This window comes from Anolis carolinensis, chromosome 3 (assembly GCF_035594765.1).
Source record: "Anolis carolinensis isolate JA03-04 chromosome 3, rAnoCar3.1.pri, whole genome shotgun sequence".
Classification (NCBI taxonomy): domain Eukaryota; kingdom Metazoa; phylum Chordata; class Lepidosauria; order Squamata; family Dactyloidae; genus Anolis; species Anolis carolinensis.
In genome coordinates this window covers 265,911,175-265,938,001 of record NC_085843.1, presented here as the reverse complement: position 1 = coordinate 265,938,001, position 26,827 = coordinate 265,911,175, and the positions used below count along the sequence as shown (strand labels likewise).

Genomic DNA, 26,827 nt, shown 5'->3' with positions numbered 1-26,827 from the left:
GTCATTTGCAGGGCCATAACCAGAAGAAAAAAATTTGGGGGGGGGGGGTGAACTTTTTTTTAGTGAATCATGAGAAGTAGTTCCACAACGCAAAATAATTTAGAAATCAGGCTCCATCGATAAACTTCAGTAGACACTCATAGGGATTTGTTTAATCAGTTAAAATTCATGAGTAAACCAGGTTTTTTTCAAACCTGAATAATTGGGGGAGGGGGTGAATCCCAACCCCCCCCCCCCCCCTTGGCTACAGCTCTGGTTGTATGCCAGATGTTTGTAACTCGGAGACTGTCTGTCCTCAATTAATTCAACATACAGGAAAGTACAAGAGAGAAGTGGAGAGATGGAATCTTAACCCTTCCCTGTAGACTCTGGCTATAGCCAATTGCTGCAGCTTTTCCTAGCTTGGCTGTCTCATGAATAACCTTGACCATCTTGACTATATTTCTATGTGTCTTGACCACATATCTCCAGGTTGTGAAATGTTGGATGGAAAGAAATGACATTTTGAGGCCTGCCTCTGTACTCTCTTAGCTAACCTGACATTCTTTCACATGATCTAGTTATAATATTGTACCCTCTTCAATCCTGCATTATCTCAAAGTTTCTAGAAAGCCATACTGGTGGCCAAAGTATATAACACATATATGAGGAATTTCCCCTTTTCCTAGTCTTGAAAGAAAAAATGCCAGAATTGTGCCTGAGAACATAAAGGCATATCTGGAGTTAAGAAAACTCCAGAGATCATGTAATCTTAAAACTGGATCAAAGGCACAAGAGAACACTTCTTTGTTTACATTTTCTGTTTATCTTTTTCCATATATTTCTCATCAACTTTACCTTGTATTCATGGTGGCTTACTCTTATGACAGTGTATATTTTGACTCTAAATTGAGCAGCAGCCGGGTCTGCAAATCAATACACCAAAGTAAATGGTATTTCAAAATGATGGGCCCAATTTCAAAGCAGTATGGCATCATGCTACAATTATACAAAAAGTTAGAAACAGTTTAATGAGTTATCAAGTTTTACTAACCATTTTGAGCCAGAAGCAAACATAAAAATTAACTCTACAAATGCAGAATATCTCATTAGGTCTTATGTTGCAGGGCACCATCTTGCGAATGACTGAGGCTGGGAGCTGTTTGTGCACTGAGAGAAGCATCTAGCAGTCATAATTATTTGGGCAGTTTGTGACTGCAGAGATATAGCATCATTTTGAAAAGCACTGTATAAACCCCAGGATTCATACAGTGTAGTTAACACAGAACCAGAGCACTATCATTGGTAATATGAAAGCACCTGCAATGTGTGTCAGTGGTTAACATTGGTTCAAGTACTTTGTCTCACAGATCCATGAAACTCACTGGGTGAGTTTCACTCTTCTTTTCTAAAGTGAGGGTACTGCAAAGTGGGGTGAAGAAGAGACATGCATGATACACTGGTTTGTGGCAGAGCTTGAAAACATTGTCTTTGGACTGCCACTTCCCAAACTCATCAGACAGCATAGCAAGCTGAATCCAACTCAAACCAATGGGTGTTTCTATCTTTAATCCCTCACACAAAGAATGATCAATTTCATACCCGATCTTTCTATATGCTTCACTCTTTGAGATTGTGAGCCTTGTTGCAAAATGTATTCTGTTTACTAGAACAATTTAACATCCTAAGAAACAGCACTACACTGATGGTTCGCCCTGCACATAAACAAAGCTATACATTTTATTTCAGTTTGTGGTTCGCAAGTAAACAACCCAGCGCCAACACAAGTATAACTGACAGTCAGAAGAAAGTCACTCTCTTTATTCCTCACAACCTGCACAGACTTTGCTTATTATTAGAAAATCAGCACCAAGTCCTACTCTTTCAGAACTCCTAATATTTAATACATTAAAAGAAAATATGGATATTATACAATATGCCACTGTGTTAATATGTTAATATCTTGGAATTTGTCTGCAATCTCTGCTGCTGTGTTTTAAGTAAGTTGTTAAGATGTTGAATGTTACAGTGTTAAACAGTTTATTTGGACCAGCTCCAATTTCCTTTATGGATCATTATTATTTGAATGACACAATGTGTTTACTGAAAGACTGGTTAATGAATAGCTTTGACTGACCTCTATGGAAATGCTCCCTTTGTAAAGAGAAATTAGAGAAGTGTGTTTATTTCATTCCCTAATGTAGAGAGAATAATTGTTGTGGGTGAATAAACACAGGGCCTAATTGATTACTCAGACAGCAAAAACCCCAATTAGAGGAGAGGAAGGAAGCAAGGAATTCACAAGGATTTGATTAATTTATCAAGAAGCCATCTTTTTTTAAAAGACTGTTTATCATTTTGCCAAAATCAACAAATTTTGAATGATCAAATAAAAACATTTACTAACCAACTAAAAGAAAAAGCAAGTGTCTTCAAATTACAGCTTCTGAGGAAATGTAAATTTTGGATTTATTAATTTGTTTAGAAAAAAGCTAACAGGACAAGCAGGCCAAAGCTCTGGAAATTTGGTCTGTCCCTATTTCATCACTTTGATTGAACCCTTTCTTGCAGATAACATTGATAGAAATTAGGAAAGGGTGAGGAATTACAGCACGGCTAGGCAATTCTAATGGAGACACTCCTAGTGTTCCTCTGCCAGGACTCTTTCCCTATTCATTGTCTTCCTACCCTACTCATGGTGATTTTTATATTCTATATAGGCTACAGGCCACCCAAATCAAATGGAGGACTTCATTGTGAGTCCTATCATCCCGCATAGCAAAAAGAGATTGAGTGGAAAATCCATCTGTTGTAGGACTCATAAGACTGCCCTGAGCCAGCTGAACTAGGAATTGTCATGAAGAAAAAGGCAGAAAAAGCCTTGGTGACAACCACTTTTTGATAGACTGAAGACTGATCAGAGCTTCCACCTTTAACAGCCCAGTTTCAAGTCTAATTTACAAATTAGAAACACTGGGGACCTGTATAAGCAGTAGTTTTCAATCTCAAACTCAGTTCCCATGCTTCAGCCAACACGGCCAATGATCAGGAATTCTGGGACCTGAAGTTTGAGATATCTGGAGGACCAGTGTTTGAGAACTATTCCATTAAAGCAGTGGTTCTCAACCTGTGGGTCCCCAGATGTTTTGGCCTACAACTCCCAGAAATTCCAGTCAGTCTATCAGCTATTAGGATTTCTGGGAGTTGAAGGCCAAAACATCTGGGGACCCACAGGTTGAGAACCACTGCATTAAAGGCTTTTAGCTGAGAGTTCTACATATATCATTAAACTATAAAACTGAGCATTCCATAGGATGGATTGCAATAGCAGTTAAAGAGCTATAAAAGTGATGTATGCATCATGGATATACTTCTCATGTGTAAAACATGGTGAAAAGCTTCAAATCATATCAGGATTCAAATAGTATCTGGAAAAAAATGTTGCAGCTAGTTGAGCCTTTAAAAATAATATTTCTACATACCACTCTCATCCCCCCAAAAAAGACAACATTTTGTGGCCACTGAACAAGCTCAACACTCAGCCCCATGCAAAAAGGCATCTTCAATAGTCTTGGAGCCAATCTACCTTTTCAGAGACCCACTGTGATTACAAGCTTTGAAAATGGTTTTCAAGGACCATTTAATCACTATTAACTCTTTTTGGGGAGCGGGGTATTTGTGGACATCAGATACAAAAATGACCAAAGGGAATATGTAGGACTATCACATGAGGCTGATGTAGCACAACTACAGCAGGATAAAAGTGTCTATGAATAGGGCTTGCTGTACAACATCATATCTATCCAGTAGTCACACTGAGCTTCCGTTATAATTGGATCATCCCTTTTCATTGATGGAGGGAAAAAAGATCAGTGAATCTTTTTAATATAATTTTTATTTATAGATTTATCAATCAAAATGTATAAGTATACATTATTTGCTCTTTTTACAATATCTTAGACAAAGGAGTATGCCATATTGTATACAAGCCAACAGTAAAAGAAAAAATCAAACATATTTTTAATCATATTTCTTATCCGTTTTTAACTTTTCCATTATAACTTTACCACATATTTCTCTACTACACACCTTTTATCTACTTATATGTTTTATTTCATTATTATTATTATTATTATTACTGACACAAAGACATAGTATGACACAGCAAACGAGATATATATTCTGGATTTCATATCACAAAATCACAGGTTGAACACTTCCCAAGTGTTTAGGACTGTGTGATGTATTTTTGGATGATGTATGCAGATCCCAGTAAGGTGTCCTTTTGCAGTTGACAGATCGTAATTTTGTCAATGTTTATTGTTTCCAAGTGCTGGCTGAGAGCTTTTGGTACGGCACCCAGTGTGCTGATTACCATCGGGACCACCTGTACTGGTTTATTATTATTATGATTATTATTGTATGACACAGCAAACAAGACAGATATGCTGGATTTTGTTTCACAAAATCACAAGTCGAACACTTCCCAAGTGTCTTGGACTGTGTGATGTATTTTCGGATGATGCGCACAGATCCCAGTAGGGTGGCCTTTTGCAGTTGGCAGATCATAATTTTGTCAATGTTTATTGTTTCTAAATGCCAGCTGAGATCTTTTGGCACGGCACCCAGTTATTATTATTATTATTATTATTATTATTATTATTATTATTATTATTCCTTTCCCCCCTTCCCCTTCCCCGAAAAGGAATATGAGGAAAAAACATGTTTTGTGTTCAAAATACTTTGGTATGAAGCAAGGCTGTACAGCAGATTGATTGCAGGGATTTGCATCAACAAAGTGCCACCATTATTGTAGCAATTGCGTAAGTGTGTGCTATTGTGAAAGTGATTATTCTAGTAACAATATGTTCTTGTTTGCTTAAAGGATACAATTGGGACAAGACAAAAGGTTAGTGTGATAATGTTTATAACTAAGAAGCACAATTTACCAAATATTGTTTTCTTATAAATTTTTTTACTGGAAATAAATGTAATGGAAAACAATGGAAATTCTGAGTAAATTTGGATATGAACAGATTGCTTGGCACCTTGTACAAGTTTCTGTCATGTGAACAGTTGATTTTTAGTAACTTTCTTTGTGAGGTCTGCCAGTTTTTATTGTCAACATGAGGAAGTGGTTTATTTTCCAGATAAGGAGAAGTGTGTTTGTATGTGCATAAGCTTCCAATAACATCTTGAGCAATACAGCAAATGTATTGCATGTTGTTTTTTTCCTATGCTGCCTTTTATAAAAAACCTTCTCCAGCAGAGTGTGAAATGTTCTTTTAACTCCTGTGGAGTAGAATTCCCACTTCATGCAGAGACATAGAAACTGGGTTTGGGAGTGGATGCAGGAGAGGGGTTCTGAACTCCTCACCTACCTTAGCAATTGTGAGCCTCAGAGGATCATTACATGGAAGTCAAATGTGTCCTTTCAATCCCTCATAAAAATCATTAAAAGGGTGTTAATGGGGATAATTCATTTGACTTCAGAGAACTCATGTATGTGCCCTTGAATATGAGAAAAGGGCACATACATTGGTTCACTGAGGCCAAATAAGAAACCTCTTTTAAATAGCAGCAGTTAGAGATCTCATTTTAGTGAAAACAATAAATGAAGGAGAAGACATAATAAAGAGGGGATCTATGCCGCAAGAAAAGCAGCTTTCAGTTCTGGGAATTGGGAGCTTCAAACACTCAGGGACAGAGATGCAATTTCTTGTTTTATCTTAGACAGCCAATTGTAATGGGCCAGATCTTGGCTGGTGGAGTGGTTCCTAATGGCAACTAGGAATTTTGCTCTAAGCTGCAGCTGGCTGCAATTCTAAGTCTCCCCATATCAAAAGCCAACAAATCACCACTATAGGGTGAGCTTTATTAATGGCAAACCAATGTAGTAAGTAATTGCTATTGCAGCCCAGTAGCAATGAGTCCAGCACTCCTGCATAGTGAGTGTAAGAATCAGGCCTTTAAGCAACAAATTCTAAACGGCCAAATATATTTTGCACAGAGCTTGACAAAGTTATGTTTTGGACTGCAACTCCCCGACATTTTCAGGCAGCATGGTGACTGGGAGCTGCAATTGGATTTGGGGCATTATAACTCCCAGAATATGTGATTTTGGTCAAACTCTAACCTTATAACATGAAAACAATATATATCAAAATTCTTCACACAGGCAATAGATCTCTGTTCAGGAGGATTTCCATTCCACTTTAATCCTAAAATCGTTAACAAGTTGTTTCTTGTACCAAGCTTCAACTTAAATTATTTGATGTTCTTACCATATGGAAAGGGTTTCAGGCTGCTGTATTTTAGAATTGGGTTTGTGCAGCTGCCAAAAATTCTGGGACTTGTAATGGGAATCTCAGGATCTGGTGGATGATGCTAGCCTAGTAATATGATCATGAGTTATATGTGGCTTTAGAGTCTTTCCCATGTGCAATGGTAAAGAATTTTCTTTCTTTTTAAAATTGTCAGGTAAAATAAAACACCTGGATTTAATGCATGTTTGTGTTTAATGTGTTAAGGGTCCTCCCCCCACTTTGTTATGGGGCAAAAGGGGAAGAATGTGGCTGCTGCTTGCACCCCTGCCATGCCACAGACTAACAGATGCTTTTCACCCTAGGAAGAGATGAACAATACTTCCTTTGAGGAGTACAAATTCAGGGGGAAGTTTAATTGAGATAATAGTGAAAAGGAAGAGTAACCCCTTCCTGACAGGATCCCTGTCTCTTGCCCAGACAGAGCTATTGTTGTTCATTTGAAATAGAATATTCTCTCCAGCAGAGTATGGCTACTTATTAACTATATTCATAATTATTTGCTACTCTGCTGCTGAATATGCATGTCCAGTGTGGAATGCATCTCACCACGTTAAAATAGTGGATGTGGCTCTTAATGAGACATGCCACATTATCACAGATGTATACTCTCTATACCACTGGAGAAATTATACTGTTTAGCTGCCATTGCACCACCTCCCATCCACTGGGAAGTAGCAGCTAGCAATGAAAAGAACAAGGCAGTGACATCTCCAGCCCATCCCATGTTCAGATATCAGCCAGTATGCCATTGTCTTAAATCAAGAAATAGTTTTCTAAGATCTACAAACATACTCACAGGAACATCTCAGCAAGCGAGAGTCCAGAAGTGGCAGGCTAAAACCTGGAACCTCAACCCATGACTGATACCGAATGAGAGACTCCCTCCTGAGCACACAGAAGACTGGGCGACTTGGAAGGCACTGAACAAACTGCGCTCTAGCACCACGAGATGCAGAATCAACTTTAAGAAATGGGGCTACAGAGTGGAGTCCACAACATGTGAGTGTGGAGAAGAGCAAACCACAGACCACCTATTACAATGCAGCCTGAGCCCTGCCACATGCACAATGGAGGACCTTCTTATAGCAACACCAAAGGCATTTCAAGTGGCCAGCTACTGGTCAAAGGACATTTAGTATAATGCCAAGTTACAACTGTACCCTCAGTCCACTTCAGACACGATTAAATAAATAAATAACACATAAATTACACTACCTCTTCTGAAATCTCGACGTTTTTGTCTGATGGGGAGGATTAAATTTCTATCACTTATATATGCATGTGGCACCATATCGAGTTTTCTCTTCATAATCTCAACAAATTTGTCTCAGCCCCTTCTACACTGCCATAAAATTCAAATTTTCAAAGCAGATAATTCAAATCATCTGTTTTGAACTGGATTATCTGAGTCTACACTGCCATATAATCCAGTTCAAAGCAGATAATCTGGATTTTATTTGACAGTGTAGAAGGAGTCTCATTCCTACAGGGTACAGTCCTGCCCCTTCAAATTTGTTTTCTAAAACTTAAAAAAAAAAAAAAGCTTAAAAAGGTATGACATATGACCTTGCTCTTTGGGGCTTTCAGGAACAGCTATTATTCTTTTGGGAGGTATTCTAAGTTTCCCAGTTCTAGAGCTATGGAGACAATATGGTCTTTGTCTATTTTATTATTACAATAATTATTTTCAAATTGGCATTACAAGTTGCACTGTTCTTCCTTCTATTGTATGTGTTGAATGCAAAGCCTTTTAGAGATGTCATTTTATCAAAGAATATATAGGGAGCTCATCCATTCTTCAAGGATCAGTATGTTCACAGTGGCACTGTGTGAAAAATGTCTTTCCTTAAAGGCATTCCGGGATGCTGTATTTTAGAGGCAAAGCCAGCTCCAGTCATGTCTGTGAAGCATAACAGCACCAGGAAACTAAATTTCTTCACTGTAACAGAGGAAGTTGATAATTTCTACAGCTCTGATGGGAAGATGTCTGATAATTCCCTCAGGGACCTACTCTTCCTTTGATCCACATACGAAACTCCTTTCCCCATCCAAAGAAGTTGCGCTTGCATAACCATGGCAATATATCACCCTAATAAAGGTCAATGAGACATTCACACAGTAAAATAGAACGCAGGGTTTTCTGGAGCTCTGAATAAAAATGTGATTGCCCAGGGTGGACCAAAATGTTATTATTTGAGACTTCAGTTGTCAAAGGCAGCTAGCATGGTATAGTGGTTTTGAGTGTTGGATTGAGATTTTATGAGGCCAGGGCTCACATTTCTGCTCAGCCACTGAAATCTACTGTGCGACCTTGAGCAAATCGCTCTCAAGAGACCTAAGAGGGAGGCAATGGTAAAAGGTCCTCTAAGTAAATCTACTTTTGTTACCCTTCTGCCCCCTTCAAAAAAAAGAGAGAAGGAAAAATGACAAAGAATATAGCTATTGGGGACTGGGGCTAAACAAAACAAAGGCATTGCTATTTCAAATAAGACATCTGCCCTTCAAAGACAACTCCTTCAGCCCCAAATGTCTAGTATCCCAGAAAGTGAAATATTGAAGACCATTTGTTATTTGTTGAATCATTTGTTTTACAATTGTGTAGTGAAATATTATATTTTTATATTTCTTCCTCCTTTCTGTGTATGTGTATACACATATATTTTTGATTGTACAGCTTTGGCCGACCCACAGTGTTTGGTTGTTTGATTTGTAAGGCACCACGTACATTGACGGTAAGATATCAACAATAATAAAAAATAATGTACACATTTAATGCTTCTGTTTGCTGTTTTTGCATTCCCTTCATTCATAACTGACCTTGTTCTCTGGACATCTAAACTGTGTTTCTAAAGATGATTCTGAAGTTTTATCTTGTAATCTTGCCAGAAATTTGGGGAATGAATGAAAAATTCATTTGGGAGTGACAGAATTCTTATGAGGGGTCAATGCTCTCCCCCCTATAGTTTCAGCCTGAGAGTGTCTATGTGAGAAGATCCAGTTTCCAGTTTCTCTATTTTAAGAAACTGTTTCAGGCTTTGTTTTTGCCCAATGTATCCCATGGCAGGGACTGACAACTGATTGACAGTAATTTGATGACAGATGGAGTGAATAGCTCAAGTAATCCTGAAGCCTGAATATGTTCCTCACTCTAAGATTCGATTCCTTCCTCAGAGACCTTTGGAAAGAAATTAACTCAAGACATTTCAGTTCAGTGCCTGAGACATAGTATCCAGATCCATGATTCTACACATTGACTATTGTTATAATACAGGGGTCCCCAAACTTTTAAAGCAGAGGGCCGGTCCACAATCCTTCAGACTGTTGAGGGGCCGGATTATCATTTGAAAAAAAAATACAAACAAATTCCTATGCATACTGCACATGTCTTATTTGTAGTGCAAAAACAACAACAATGAAAGAATACAATATTTAAAAATGAAAACAATTTTAACCAACATAAATCTATTAGGATTTCAATGAAAAGTGTGGGCCTGCTTCTGGCCAATGAGATAGTCAAGTTAATTGGGATTGTTGTTGTTGTTGTTGTGTGCCTTCAAGTCATGTCAGACTTTGGCCGAGCCTAAGTCTAAAATTAATTATTTATTTACTGCATTTATTTACTACATTTATATCCCACCCCGAAGGGGACTCAGAGCAGCTGTATGTACATACAATATATTATATTATTAGCATAACACAATATTAGCATTATATATTACTACTAGCTGTGCCCGGCCATGCGTTGCTGTGGCGTTGTCTGGTGGTGTTGGTGAGAAATTGTTGAGGTAGTGGTGGTATTGAATGTCTGTTGTATGGTTGTCTTTATGTTTAGTATGCACACTGAAGTGGATTATATGGCAGTGTGGACTCAAGATAATCCAGTTCAAAGCAGATAATATGAGATTATAAATGGGTTATATAGCTGTGTGGAAGGGCCTTGAGTCTACACTGCCATATAATCCAGTTAAAATCTGATAATCTGTGGAAGAGGCCTAAGTGAGGCCTAACTGTGCCTGTCCCCTGGGCTGAGTAGGTTGCTAGGAGACCAAGTGGGCGGAGCTTAGCCTTCAAACTGGCAGCAATTGGATAAAAACTATTATTCCTCTCCCTGTAGTTAAAACTTTATTTTTCTTTTCTTTTTGTTGTATCAACCTAGAGGCATGGATGATGGGTTGTGTTGTCAAATTTCGAGGTTGAGGGGCCTGTAGTTCTGTTGTTTTGTCCGCTGCCCTGATGCCATCACACTTTTATATATATATATAGATAGATAGATATTGAACTATACCACTATACTATTATATAATATGTAATATATACCATATAATTAATTATTATATTGCAAGATAATAATAAGATTATTATCAATATTATATGTATACACAATATATTATATTATTAAAACTGATATAAAATATTATATTATAAAACTGAGGGCGGGGGCCAGGTAAATGACCTTGGAGGGCCGCATCCGGCCCCCGGGCCTTAGTTTGGGGACCCCTGTTATAATACTTAAAATGGACTCATACACAAATGATGGGGGGAAATCCTCAATGGTCTGGTATGTATGTGAGGTGGTGAATCTACTATGGGATATAGTTGGAATGTGAAAAGTGTAGTATCCTTTTCTACAGATCCCTTAGATCACTTCTTTAAAGTTCAAAGTAAAACCTGGAGCAGATGGAAGTCACCAGTAGCAAGCTAATGCACCCTATCCTAGTTTAGATCTCCCTCCAACCTCAACTTGTCCACCCGTGTAAGTATGTATGCCAAAGCTGCAAAAATCCTAGGTTGAAACAACAAAAAGAGGGTGTCAAATGTGTGGCTGGACTAGAACTCTCATCACCCTTGACCAACACAACTAGTTAGCAAGTCATATGGGACTTGCTGCCAAGAACATGTAAAGGGCTAGAGGTTATCTGTGAGATGTATGTGTGTGTGTGTGTGTGTGTGTGTGTTTGAGCTACAAAGGCTCCTATGTGGCTTGATGGATCTGGACTACATTTGCCACATATTCCCTTCATCATTCAACTTGAAACAATTGAAATTGTGTGTGTAAAGGGGGGGGGGGGGTGAAAGAGGACAATAGGAGGTGTAGTCCATCCATATGTGGAGAGTCATGTAAATTCCACCCTGAATGGATCTCTTCCAAACTTGGTACCCATCATAGTCCATTTTAAACTATTGGTGGGATGTGGGTGGGGGCTGATCGAGGATTATGGGCATTGTAATCCAGCCACATCCAGACAGCCATGTAAATCGCACTCACGAAAGATCTGTACCAAACTTCATGATCCATGTTTAAAAACTGGCAGGGTTTAGAACACAGCCTGATTCAGGATGATGGGAGTTGGGGTCCAGCCACATTCAGAGACCTGTGTCATTGACGGTTGCAACACAGCCTGATGACATTTCAAGCTGGTCAGATCTGGGGCTGATGAGAATTGCACCCTCTCACAATGACCACACCTGGGGTTGTTGGGATTTGCGGCCTCACCAGGGCTTGGGCTAATGGGAATTCCAACCCACCAACTATTTGGTTTTATAAAAGGTCTCATTATACTGGTATACATTTTAAATGAGATCATTGATAAAATTGTAAAACTAATAATGAGTAATTTCAATTAATAGCATTAGAATATGCATGCCTGGGCAACACTGGATACATGAGCTAGTCCTTAAAAAGGAGTAAGCTAACATAAGATATTGTTCTAAAATGCATAGCTTTCCTTGCAGCTTTGACAGAATCCTAGAATGTGTCATTGGGTTTAACTGAGTCTTATTCCCTCCTCTTGAAAAATGCCCTCCTGCTATATCCTATATAGTACCATGACCCCTACATTCATGGAGAATGAGACTATCAATGGGTACTACTTTTGACAGTTATCTCTTATCTGCAGTCTCAAAGGCAGACCTCTGATATTTCTGGCAAAATCCCTTTTGCTCTTTTGCTACCCCAGTGAAATCTGCAAAAGCTGAAGAGACATCTGAGATGTATCCAGACATCTGTGCATGGAGACAGGTACAGCTTTAATGTGCCTCAACAAACCTCTCAAGACCAAAGAAAAATACCAGATGTTCCTTGATACTTCTTAATCCTGTCAGCATGCTGAGCCTTGACCCATGCCACTATCATCCTGAAACCACTATAGTTTGCCAAAGAACTGCCTCGTGCTTCGCTTCTAAATTCCCATCCTTCCTGTGAAGAATTATGTAAGTTTTGTCCATTGGTTTGGCAAAGGTGTCGCAGCTCGTTTGATCTAAAATGCCTCCAACCATCAAAAACAGTCCACTAATCTGTGTCTTTCTGAATGCAGTTTGAATGCCAGTTCTGCTGCTTTCTGAAGCTGGTGGGTTTTTTTCCTATTTAAAAAAATGTAAAACACAATGAGTCAGAATCTGAGAGAAATTTTACTCGTGGGAGCATTTTGGATAAATTTAAACTCTGCTCCATGTGATAAATGATCTAATGAAAAAACCCACCAGATTTATGTTTGTAACAGATTGTTCCTCAGGGCTGTGACAATATGTGGAGCAAAGACTCAGTGGAAGTGGGTCCTTTCTGAGTCAATGGGTACAGATGTATCCCAGTGATAGATGGGACCAGTGACAGCTGAGCGAATTTCAGCCAGAGAGAAAACAAGAAAGTGAGAGGAGAGGGATGCAGGGTGAAATTAATTGCTCTGATAAGAATGCTGTAATCTAGGAACCATGGCATGCTGGTCACTTTGTCTGCAATGGGCTAGTCAGATTTATATCCACTTTTTCGCAGGAAATAGTCATTTATGAAATTGACAGAGTCCCCTTCAGCTGTTCTAAATCTCCAAGACAATTGGGAGAACTGAATCCACCATCTGTACTTACACTGAACTATTTGCAGTAAGACTAGCTGTCTCCTGGAATGTATCCATATTATATTTTGGTAACACTTTAATTGCCATGGTCCCATCATATGCAATTCTGGGATTTGCAGTCTCATGGGGTACTACTCATAATTGTCTACCAGAGATCTCTTTTGCTGTAATTCAAGAAAGTACACTAGACAAGCAAATTACAAATCCCAGAATTCTGTAGATGGAAGTGATATTTAAAGAGGTATCAAACTGCTATAATTGTGCAGAATGGATTTACCCAGGATGCTAATAATACTTACAACAGACTGAGATCATTTTAAGTGGATTCATCCTACAGAATCTAGGAATTTTTAGTTTGATGAGGTACTCAGAAGTCTTGCTAGAAAGCTCAAGTGCACTCCAGCAGTCAGATTCTCTAAAAAAATTTAAGTACTTAATGCTACAAATTCCAAAAAAAAATCCATACCCCATGGACCCATGCCAAAGTCAAATCCTGCTTCAAAAAGCCACCATTCATAAGAGAAGGGAAAGTGAGGGAAGGACCGAGCTAGTACCATCCTCACTCCTATCCCCCTTCTTGCAATTCTGATTGCATGAAATATATTAATTCCTGGAATGGGCTGATGCAATGGGACACTGTTGTCTAGATATGGAAGCTCTCAAAATGAAATGGAAACTCTCCAATGGGAATCTTCTGTTTGAATGCTCTCCCATACAAGAGGAAATATACATATAGAAAATCATCACCTCTAAGAGAAAGGTAGACATTTTCTTCTAGATATACTATGTATGCTAGGCAGGGGTTCTTTCTGTGAAAGAAAGTACGACTATTTTTAGAGGTGTGCCTTAGCTACTTTCATAATAAGGATATATGAGGCTTTGTATTGCCAGTCCACCTAACCAGTCTTGTCTGTTTTGACTGAAATATGACTCTCCATGTTTTCATGTCAATGTCTCACCTGGGACCTCATCATATGTGCCTCCAGAATCACCACAGATCATGGCAAATCCAGCAGTGCCTGGCAGATGAAACCTATCACCTCATGCCCTGCATTGCCTAGCTTCCTCCCTACCTCATTCCACATGGGGAAGTGTTTGCTACCTGTCTTCCCCCTGTTGATCTCAATGTAACACAGGAAGCTTCATGTGTTACTGCCATGGTGGCAGGGCCGGTCCAACAATGAGGCAAATTAAGCGATCGCTTCAGGCGTAAAACATACGGGGGCGCAGTCGAGACTGCTTTTTCTGTTGATTTCTTGTAAAACATGATGTTTTGGTGCTTAATTCGTAAAATCTTAATGTAATTTGATGTTTAATAGGCTTTTCCTTAATCCCTCCTTATTATCCAACATTTTCGCTTATCCAACGCTTTTATTTTTCAGTGATTGGTTTTTGGGGGGGCACCAAAATTCTGTTCGCCTACACTTGAAAAATACCTAGGGCCGGCTCTACATGGTGGCATATGTTGGGTTCTCTTTAGTTTTGCAACGGAGCCCTGCCAGAAGTAACTGTACATCCTGGGATGGGAGCCATTGGGCTCTGTTGCAAAACTAAAGAGGAACCAGCATTGCCATGAAATTTACCCCATTTGATAAGGTCAATAGTCAAGAGTGAGAAACCTCTTTCAGCCCAAAAACTAAATTCACTTTTTAAAAAGCCCTCAGAGGTTTCCTTCAACTGCTGGGTTAGAAAAAAGAATGGAGACCTTAAATATCATATGTTAATTTAAAGCTCTTGTTGTTAATAACTAATGTTTTCATTACAATTGGAAAAAACACCTACACAAGCTAGGAAACCACCACATGACAGTAGCATTGAAAAACAGACATGAATTTCTGGAGAAACTGAATATTGAAAACTGAAACTGGAAAAGGGGGCTAAATTCATGCCTGCTTTGAATGGAGTACTTGGAATTTCAAAATGCAGTTCAGCTACTAATCTTTGAATTCTAACCTTGGTAGTGTGAAACTCCCTGTAACAAATCTGGCCATTTTCAAAAAGTCTTAGGGCAATTCCATTCAGCGGAAATCTCCATCCCGATTCGGGTTTAAGAAAGCAAGGTCAGGGCAGACTGTAGTCTGCACACAGGCCCCAAAAGCCCACGCTTCTTTGCAGGGGGTGTCTAGATGTCCTCCCAGTATCTTCCAGGAGACAGGAAAACACCCGAACCACCTGCCAAAAAAGACTTTAATAAAATAAAATAACTTACGGGGCCAGCATTTCCCTGTTGCCAGCCCTCTCCTGATGTGTAGCAGGGGAGCAGGTTGATGCCCTCACACTTTTCCAGGCTGAATCAGCCTGGAAAATGCAATAGAGAAGTCTGGACTTCCCACTCACAAGTCCAGGACTTCTGAGGGTGCAGTCCAAACAGCAGCCATAGTGGGTTTGACCATGCCTTTCAAGAAGGTGCGGATCAAACCCACTATCAAATTACTTTGGCACAAAGCAGGGTTTTCCTGCTATGTGCCGAAAGCATTCGTGTTTTTGTGGAGCTTCTTTGGACACGCCCTGCAAATATCCAGGAGGGTGGGCATTTTGTACCCTGTCTGGATGGGTCCTTTGATGAAATTAGGGATCTTCGGATGGTCTTCCTAACATTCTCCCAACTGAGCTACTTTGAATGATCTAATCACATGGAGTTGTGTTTTTGTTTTTTTTAGAGTCCTAGGCTTTTTCTCTGCTAATCCAGCAACAGATGGATACACTGCCCATCACATGATGTCTCTGGACCTCTGGCAAAGGCCCCACCCACAACTGGAGTGAAAGTGTCATATGATGCTTCCCTTGCAACATGGGAGACTTCCTGTGTTGTGCTGGACTCCACAGATCCATGATGCTTTGGCAATGCTTCCCCTATGTGATCTTTTAAGAGTCACTGCAATTATAGTGACATAGTCACCCCTCATCCCTGCCATTTCTTCATGGAGGCTGGCAAAACTGTACAGGGGGAGTCCCCCCATGTGATGAGGTAATATTTCATATCCTACCTGTATGTAACCATCTGTCCTTGACAATCCTGCTGTGGTATTGAAAGTCTATCTCTGCAGGTTCTTAACACTGTAGTTGGAACCTTGGTACCTGAAATTGCTTTCATGGATTATGGGTGAGTTATTCCCTTGCTCATAATTATCTATTCTCAAGCTGTTTATACTGTATTGCACCACATAATCAGTTTAATTTTCCTAGTTGACTCATAATGCCAGTACACCTGGCCCAGATTGCAATTATATTATACAGATACCAGAGATGAGAACTGTGCAGCCGTCCAGGTGTTGATGAACTGTAACTCCCAGGAGCCTCATCTGGCAATGGTGAGGAATTCTGGGAATTACAGTTTGACACTTCTGATGAGCCACACAATATATTTTGTTGTTCTAAACACTCCAGGTGTACGTATGTACCTGCAAGTCATCCGTCAACCTATGAATTAAACAAAACAGTTTATAAAGCAATACTTAAATATTGTAATCTCCCAATCCTCAGTGATATGCTGTCACCTGCATTAAAGATGAAGGTATTTTGCTATGCTATCATTCTGTTATAAAATAATTATGTTTGCATGGGATTGTCCTAGACCACACTGCAGACAGTCCCGAGTTGCAACCATCTGACTTATAAAAACAGGAGTGAGACAACAGGAAGTGAGAGAAATCTACTCCTAGGAAGGGAAATTTACTCCTGTAAGAAATATCAAGGTTACCTCCCGGAAGCTTTATCATCATTTCTTGTTTCCACAACAAGCCACATTTTTCAATTTTTCCCCATTATTATAGGGAAAGTGAAGTGAAATCTTTTGAACAGGGGCACAAACAGCAAAACAAACACCACAGGAGTGTTTACCCTTCCCTATGCTATCTAAAACACACACGGGTACTTGTTCAGACCTATATACAAATTCAACTTAAGAGCAAACCAATAGAACCTATTTTGTTTGTAACTTGGAGATTGCCTGTACTGTTATCTCTGTTTAGGCTATAGATCTCTGTTAAGACATCTTCTCTAAGTCCAGAAGCAGGAAACTCCAGCAGTGCAGACACATGCTTATTTGCCATCACTGCAGCTTGACAGCCATAAGAGAATGACCTGGACAAAAAGAAATGCCTTCAGGATAATGCCTAGGTGAGCGTTTGTGGGGCACTAAGAGAAGATCCCCTGTGAATCAAATCCACCAAGAATCAAATATACAGTATGGCTAGAAGTCTTAGCTACTAGAGCATAAAACTGCTCTGTAGAAACTGACTGAAAAACAGTGCTAGTTCTATTACCAACCATCCTGACTGGCAGTTTGATATCACTTTGCAAACCAAACCCAACTTAGATCATTCACATAACAGAATAGAAATTTTAGGTCCGGTATCTAATACTAAAGTTAGATGAAGATACATCTACAGTGGATGTCCAAACAAGCTGGGGGGAGAGTGAGAGAGAAGGAGAGGGAGAGAGAAAAAAAGAGAGTGAGCAAGAGAGAGGGCAAAAGCCATTTTGTAGAGGAATGCCCTTGCCATACAATCTGTATTTTATCTATTACAACTCAAGTTACATTCCCATTGCTTGAACTGGTGATCTAGTTTGGGGTACAGAAACTGTAGCCTTTGCCATGTTTTAGAATCGACGCCAGTCAGTCCCTGCCACCATGGCAAATAATAACGGATTGTAGGAACTCTTGTCTAAAACAACTGAAGGGACAAATTCCTCCCACTCTTGGCTGGGGAAGCTTTGTTTCTCCTGATCCTACACCATGGCTGGCCATGCTATTGTGGGCTATTGTAGACTAAAATTTCCAGGGAGCCAAAGCTTCTCCACTTATTGTATAATTTTACTAGAGCTTTACATCAGAGGTAATGGTAGAATCATGAATGAATTCTTGCCTGATGTTTCTGAGGTTTGGTTTTCAGTCTACAGTCAAACCACTGTGAATCTTAACTGCAGTGAAGTAGAAGCTGTCTGATTACTTGAATGGCCTTCCTAGAGATTGAAGCCGGAACTGTAAACATGATCATAGGCAAAGTTTTGTGTTCTACCATTGAACTGTAGGCCATCCCTTTACAAGATGGCAGACTTGAAATTGATTTCTAAGACTCATTGACAGTTGATCAGGTTTTTATTTCTAGTATTTTCCCCTTTATAGCAGCTCATAGTTTGTGAACTGATCTGTGTGGAAGTGGCGTTTGGGACATAGATGGCTTTTTTTGGCTCCATGCTGATTTGTGACCTTTTCACTCTCACCATGGTTAATATGTCTAAAATAACAATGTCCCAAATGCCAGGATGAGGAAGAATAATAAATCTAAGTGTGACCATTTTCAATGTATTTATCTTAACCAGAAATACATATACATATTTAGGTACATTCTATAGTAAACATGAATGGCTCAGTAGTCTGGTAATCAGATTCGAAAACTTTCATCTCTTAGCCAGTAGTTAGAAGCTATTTCAGATCATAACTGACTCCAAGGCACTATCACAAGATGAATGCCCTATGCACTGGAGTTTTTTATTCTAGTGACTGACTACTCCTGTCCCCATTTCACTTAGGGAGAATGTTGCCACCATGCCAATCATACTACAGGTTGATTGTCCCATATCTGTGCTTGGGACCAGAAGTACAGACTCCATTGTAGTAGGTGGTCTGTGGTTTGCTCTTCTCCACACTTGCATGTCATGGACTCCACTTTGTAGCCCTATTTCTTAAGGTTGGCTCTGCATCTCATGATGATGATGATGATGATGATGATGATGATGATGATGATAACTTTATTTTTGTACCCCGCCTCCATCTACCCGCAACTACTCGGGGCGGCTAACATGGGGCTAAGCCCAAATTTCCACAATAAATAAGATAAAATGCATTCAAAATAAAACAGACATCACTGACATTTAACATTACACAATTAAACCAACATTTCAACAACTATATAATGGTAAAACCACCAAATAAAAACAATACAGTAGGTTATAATAGTAAAAGGCTGGGCAGTAGAGCGAGGAGTACATGATTAAAATCTGATGAAGTAGATAAAAGTGCTGTAGTAAAGAGGAGAATTAAGGGTGGGATAGACGAGGAAAGAAATTACCAAATAAGGGCAGGAAACGGTACATCAGGCCCGATAATACCAATGCTGAGGAGGTTATTCTTGTGATCAGTTGTTGAAGGCACACTGGAAGAGCCAGGTTTTTAAGTCTTTCTTAAAGGCTGCCAGTGTGATCTCCCTGGGAATGCCAGAGCGCAGTCTGTTCAGTGCCTTCCAAGTCGCCCAGTCTTCTGTGTGCTTAGGGGGGGGGGGGGGGTCTCTCATCCAGCGTCAGCCACTGATTGAAGTTCTGGATTTTAGCCTGCCACTTTTGCACACTCGCTTGCTGAGGTGTTCCTGTGAGTATCTCTGTAGATCTTAGAAAACTAAGAACCACAATCAGAAGCAATGAAGGCAGAGGAAATCATTTTAATTCAGTGGCACCTGGAAGCTTTCACGTCTATGAGCTTTGAATTCATCCAAAGTATTTGGCCATATTTACAGGTGCAGAACCCTAACTTCTCAACTATACACTTTGGATAGTTCCTTTAAAGTTCCACTGACATCAGAACAGCCACACATTATTGGTCTGATAGGATATTCCTCCTTCTTCAAAGGTAAATAATTTATTTATCCTAAAAATTCACCAAAGTGAAAAGCCATGCACGTTTCAGCAGACCATAAGTATAGGTGGTAATTAGATTGAGTAATAGTAGAGGACTTCAAATGTCATTACAATCTGTCTTAATTTAATTCTCCTGGCATTGAAGCACCTGTGCTAATAAACTCACAAATGTTGCTAGCATGTAGTATTTTTTGGTCACCTGATGGCAGAAGAGGGCTAGATGCTTCAGCTGTATGTTCTATGTGGACTGCAGAGGAGGTGGCCTACCTTTTCTCTCTGCCCACTTGATTTTCACACTCAATACAGGAGAGGGATGGACACTCACTTTCCTATATAGAATCTACAGAGATAAAAAAAAAATCTTCCATCTCTTTTTTCTTTTTGTCCTCAACAAGAACAGGGTGTCTTTTACCACACCATGGCATCTTTTTCCAGAAAATCATCATCAGCCTTGGGATTTTTGGTGAAAGTTCTGTGAAGAAATCCCACCACGGCTAGCATCCTGTTGAGCAGTTACAGATGTTTATGCTTATTTACACATTTGTTTGGTAGTCATGTTTATGACTGTGGTACTATTAGCATGTTCAAAAATGTCCCAAACATACCTTAGCATCCATCTGACACCCTGTACAATAGAGGCCTGTTTTGCTGTTGATTTTGTAAGAAAATCTTCAAATGTGAGCATTCACTGGAAACATGCACTATTTTGTTTTATAATTTCTTCTGAGGAGAATTTTTTTTTCCTTGAGTGCAACAGAGAAAATTCACATCCCTGATATTATTCCATATATTCATCAGGATACTGTTCCTGGTTAAGAGCACAAGCTTGATTAAATCATAATAAACTACTTTATGCTTTATTGAATTGAGCAGTCTATAAATCTTAAATAATTACAAACATCTGCCAAGATGAGTAAAATGCACTTTTCTAGTAATACAAAAAAATGAACCCTTTAAAATAAATGGCAAATTCAAGATAGTGTACCTGTGATTCAGTGATGCTTTTGGGCACTGATTCCACATCACAAAGAGGATTAGCCTTAACAAGACGGCTGCCACATACCTTTGGTTAACTAGTGACACCTGAACTTGATCCTGGGAACCTCTGCATATAAACTATACCTTATATCCCTGAGCAGTTGCCCCTTCTCATTCAGACTATTCTCTGGACTTCATCCATTTCTCTCAAAGTAATTGGGCTTCACCAAATGAATCAGCTTCACGATTCTCTTGTCTGTGTTTCACCCTCCCACTTAGAATTGCCACATGTTTGCCTGCTCTGATGAATCTCATCTCACCACTGAACTGAACCCACTCTGTTCTCTCCACATAGAACGTGCCTGCAAAGCTACATATTCATGCTTGTTCTGAGGATATTATTAGAAATGCAAATAGAACTTGAAATGCTGCATTGGACGCATGAGGCTCATCTCCTTCCAAGCCTATATTTTCTTATCCTTTTTGAGCATAGCCTTTGACTTAATAGTCTCACAACATTATTGTCCCTCAGTATGATGTTTCTAGTTAAGGTTCAGTGGGAGCTGCCGCTTAATGATGGCTTGCCTCTATTATTTTCTTTGCATCTTTGATGTCAGAGAACTCTGCATCTGGGTTACAGGCTTACCATATTTTTTGCAAATTAGAGAAGCCCTATTTAGGCATTATGCTTAAACAGAGCACACAAATGCATGAGTAGGGGCATGAGTAGGGACCGTGTGTCAAGTGGGCTATGGCCCCACCCTGTCAATTCCTGAATTTTGAACAGGAATTATATTGTCAAACATGAGAAGAACTTCAGCATGCTCATGAACCTTGCTTCATGGGCGTACCTGATTACAAAAGGAGTTTTGCATGCATTCAAGGAAATGCAAGCACATGTTCACACAATGTTTAATTCTGAAAAATCAGGAACTGAGAGGGTGCAAGTATGGCTCCATGTTTTTACCCACCCATTAAATGTGCCCTATTCAGGCTTAATACACAAATAGGACTAAAATGAGGCTTGAGAGTATGAGGCAAGATCTATTAATTAAAGATTGAACAAAAGCTTACCCATGGAGTGCAAAGATCTAGTCCAGTCATTTGTATTTTTAAGCCTGGGGACATGATCCACTTCTGCAACAGAATCATGATTCTGTCTTGAGCCATCTCACTTCCTTTCTAACAATTTTAGTTCTGTACCTTATACATGAGAATAATAGGCCCATGCTGTTCATGCTGGTTACTGAGCAGGATTTTTTTAAAAAAAAGACAGCAAAGTGTTTAGCAAATGAAATTAAAAAGGAAAGGTGTCAAATAGGTATCAGCACAATGCTTCAATAATAATTATGGCTCAAATCCAATAACTCCAAATTTGTAAGAACCATGGTAAGTCAACACTTATCTGAAATTCCATTGATTCTGTTATAACCATTCAAATATAATATTTCTTTACAAAGTGAATAGCATTGGCTAGAATTCAATGGTAGGTTGTTGGACTTAAAGACAGTTTCTCTCTATAATCTCCCTGAACTTGAAATGCATCAGAAAAAACCACTTACACAAATCCATGGCACCACCACATATGGAATACTTTGTACAGTTCTAGTTGACCTATTACGGAAGACATTTCATAAAGCCATAAAAGGTACAGAAATAAAATATCAAAAACAGGGTGATTTCCATTACGAAAGATAGAAGTGCTTGTGGCTTTTTATTGATATGATAAAAGTTTAAAAAACTATACATAGCAAGAACAAAGTTCAGAGCTGGAGGAACATTCATTCTTCACAGAATGGCAAAACATAAATATTTGCTGCCATGAAACCTGGTGATGGGCTTTTTTATCTTTTTATTTTTAAATTTGCATATCTATCAAATAGAATAAAAATCTATGCACACATTTATGTGTGTGGTACACATGAACCAATGCAATATTTCCTAACATCTATACAGCAATTTTACTTGATGATCATTGGAGGGAATCCCATCCATCCTGTTATGGTGACTTCCCATCCTTTCGGCTAGATATAGTACAATTTTGTTCTTCCTTCCTATTATAATATTTTTCAATACTTAAGTCTAGCATAATAGTTATTATTTATAGATTCCATACACAAGTTAGAAATCTTCTATAAAAACTTTTTCCCCTTTCTTTCATTTTTTTACAAAATGTAAAAATGGTTCCAAGCTTTTGATAAAGGATTTTTGTTTTTTCTTTCTTTGTCATTGCCAATTTATTAATTTATGATATTCTAAAAATGTATACAAGCCATTATTTTATTGTCTGCAGGTATGACTTTTTCCAATGTTGTGCATATGGCATCCATGCTGCAACTATCACGTATTTTGTTTGCTTATTTAACATTCCCTATAAAAATAATTCAGGCTCTAATTATATCTTTGTCCTTTAGTGTTTTTTTATGTACCTTGTCCCAGAATTCCCTTGCTTTTTTACAAGACTACTACATGTGGTAGAAAGTTTCATCATGTTTTGTTTCTATTGTTTATTATGGCACTGAATGTTTGCCATCTTTTGTTGGAAACCGCCCTGAGTCCCCTCAGGAAGATAAGGTGGGTTATAAATAAAGTTTTTTTCTTCTTCTTCTTGATCGTTACATCTCCAACACTTGGTGTTTCTTTCCTTATATATTTTAGCAAGCTTTGCTGAGATCAAGTACCATTTGTTAATTTTCTCTACGGTCACAGCACAATTTTTTCTTTAACGCAACGGTCCACATTTTCCTTATTTATGTAATTCTTTGTTGTGTCCAACATGTTGTGGCCACGTAATCATACATTCCTTTACAGTTCTGGCTCCATCCTCAGTAATGCTTTATATATTTTTCCAATAAGGTGTTCTTCATTAGTACATGATTCCTTTTCAAATTTTGATTGTTCTCTTTCAAATCGAATATTTTTCCTGTCTAATGTAAATCTTCCTTTCAGTTGCCATTATCTGTACAATTGTAGGTGTAGTCCTGCATCCATCTTGAGTTTTAAAATTGTATTTGGTGATGTACCTTTTGTTAGATAGTTTTAAAAGAATAGACAATTCATGGAATAATGACTTTCAGTCATACTGATTGTATGCATTATATTAGGGAATAGTCAACACTATGCAACCCCCCCCCCCCCCACCCTGCCATGTATATAGCGGTTCACTTTTCATGGATTCACTGTTTTGCGGTTTTTCAATAAACTCTAAAAGAATATTATAAATCATAAAAAATTACAATTTACAGCGTAAGGAGGGGAGGAAGGAGAAACCAAAGGGAGAGAAAAGGAGCCCAAGTGGCAACGGGAGAAGAAGGAGGCAATTTATCAACACACAATTGGTTGATAAAGACTTAAAATAGTGTATAACTACTAAAATAATGTATAAATATTAAAATAAATATAGTGTCCCTACTTCATGGATTTTAACTTATTGCAGGTGGTCCTGGAATGTAACTCCCTTGATAAGTGAGGGAACACTATACATTGTAAAATGGAACCTTTTTGGTTATCTGGCTGAAGAAGGAAAGGGATAATTAGAAAGCCTCTCCATTTCAAACTGATAGCTAATATCTTTACTGAATGCCATTATTTATAACTACCAGGTGTACTAAGAATTATTGAAAAACCAAATACCTTCTGAAAAGGTTCTCTCTGTCCCAGCATGTTGCCCTACAGTCAGTAAACAAAGCATTATAGTCAGGAAATGCATTAGGGAAAAGGGATATCACTTCTGCGACACAGGGTGATCAGTTTGACACTTCTCTCTTTGCTAGCAAGGATAACATAGTACTGTGTCTTAGGTGAGGAAATATCCTGAGACAGTACAAGCCTTACGGACTTTTATTTTGGAGATGTTTTAAAAGCATCACAAATTCAAAGGCTGCTGGTTCTGGGAGTGGAGTGTACTTCAAACATAAACCAAAATCCCTGATCTACCTCCTCTATCTGAAAGCCCATTTCTGAAATTGCAGCTAAACCTTGGATCCTTTTAAGATGAAATAACTCTTTCAGCCCCCTCCCTCAAAGAATCTGGGATTTTGAGCAGATCATTTCATTAGCTCACTTTCTTTTTCAAAGGCCTGACTTTGGTTTAGAGGAATTTGGTTAGCACGTTCTTCTTTTCTATAAATTGTTCCACACAAAGCTCCCTGGATTTTTTCCAAGGAAGGTTCAACAAGACCAAAGAGAAGTATCTTTTTAAATCTCTAAAATCCATCTGGCAGTGTGTGTGTGTGTGGGGGGGCGGGGGGATATCTATTCTCATTTCCAGGGTCTTCCCATTTTTCTCCTCGTTCTTTGGTGTTTTTGTGTGAGGTCTTGGGATGGTATTGCATTGTTCTTACTCTTCAACCTCTTTCTTTCTCTCTCCAATCCCTTCACTTAGCAACATTTAAAGCTTCACATTGCTAAATTGTAAACCCTCAAACTTGCAAATTTGCTCACTGGGAGTCAGTATTTTCTCATCTTAAAGAAACGGTGCTGATGCTTGTATGTATTCTGCATACACTATTTGCCATTTATGGAGTTCTACTACAATATCTGCTATTCCCCCACCCCACCACCCCATGCAATTATTGTGTTTATTGATTACTGTATGTTCAACAAAATACCTCTTTAAGAGCTCTGTGTGAATATGGTTTACTGAATCCAATTTGCCTAAGACAGTGATTCTCAACCTATGGGTCCTCAGATGTTTTGGCTTTCAACTCCCAGAAATACTAACATCTGGTAAACTGGGATTTCTGGGAGTTGTAGGCCAAAACATCTGGGGACCCACAGGTTGAGAACCACTGGCTTAAGACATATATATTAGCAAGATCACCAGTTCAATCATTGCCATACATGCTCAGAACATGTAAGAATTCATGTGCTCTGAGGGCATCCAGTAACAACAATGCTAGCATAGATCACTTTTTAAAAAAAATCTAGTGGAAGAGGAACATGGCCCTGATATTTTGCTAATGAGCTTCCTAGTGACATCTGGTTTTGCAATAGAATCTGCTAAAAATGAGGCACCTTTGCTTTGATCCAGCAAAACTGTTGTATAGTAATCACTATCTAAACTTATTCTGAATTACATAAATAATGGCAAATGTTTTATTATGAGAAATGTTGACTCAATGCTGTAGGGAGAAATTGAGGCATTGACCCACGATCTAGAGAGGCTATTACTAAGTAAAATAGTTTTAAAGATATAGTTGGATTTATTGAAGAAAGATCTGTTTCTTCAAATAGGTCCTTTAAACCGTTTTTATTATTATTGTGATTTAAATGACTTTGTGGTGATACTTTAATTATTTCATCATCTCATTTGTTTATAATTTGTTTTGAATGTTGTTGATAGCAAGCAGAAGTGTCATTCACTAACAGAAAGGTGGCAAATGAGGCAATAAAATAATATAACAACTACTCATTATAATAGCCAAGTTCAGAGGTTTAGTATACCTCTGAATACTGGATGCAGGGCTTCAACAGCAGGAGAGTGCTGTTTCCTTCATTGCATCCTTCTAGGATTCCCCAAGAGAAGAAGAAATCTGGAAAAGTTGAAAGGGGTTTTTCTGTATTAGTAATTATTTTGGCTTAATTTACATGCAGCAGGATAAAAACTACATTCAGTGACTCATGGGACATTTCCTAGTCTCACTGAAATTAAAATGTTTTAGCATTATGATTGGGATGAAATGTCAACTTCTTGCATTTCCTGAACCCACTGAGAATTCCAATGTCCTCCATAAATGGGGCTAAACAGGGCATGTCACTTTTGCTTTGAGGCATCACAGTTGCAGAATAATGGCACAGGACATTTTTGTCCCAATGGCTGAGTAAAAAGAAAATGAATCCTAAACTGGAGAAGGGAGTAAAGATTTGTTGGGACTGTTTCTTTCTGTCCACATGGCTGTAATTTGGGCACAAATTTTGAACTCTACAAAGCTAAAGCATGTATTTGCGGAAGATCTATTTCTGTGGTGTATCTGCAACAAAACACCACTAGTGCCATCATGGTACTTTGAATAAAGTGGGCCATGCAAACTGAGAATTTTCTTGTGTTGCTGTTGA

The 26,827-nt window shown here is 38.7% G+C and overlaps 1 long non-coding RNA gene across 40 annotated transcripts in view; it reads right to left on the bottom strand.

The window, feature by feature from the left end:
* The window catches only part of LOC103278167 (uncharacterized), a 131,642-nt gene that overhangs the window by 95,812 nt on the left and 9,003 nt on the right, over positions 1-26,827 (bottom strand). The window contains exon 3 of one of the 40 annotated variants that reach the window (XR_010004833.1): positions 838-26,304. The exons of the other annotated variants lie outside the window; for them this stretch is intronic. This is a non-coding gene — a long non-coding RNA (uncharacterized LOC103278167). The remainder of the gene's footprint in view (positions 1-837; positions 26,305-26,827) is intronic. 40 annotated transcript variants of the gene reach the window in all.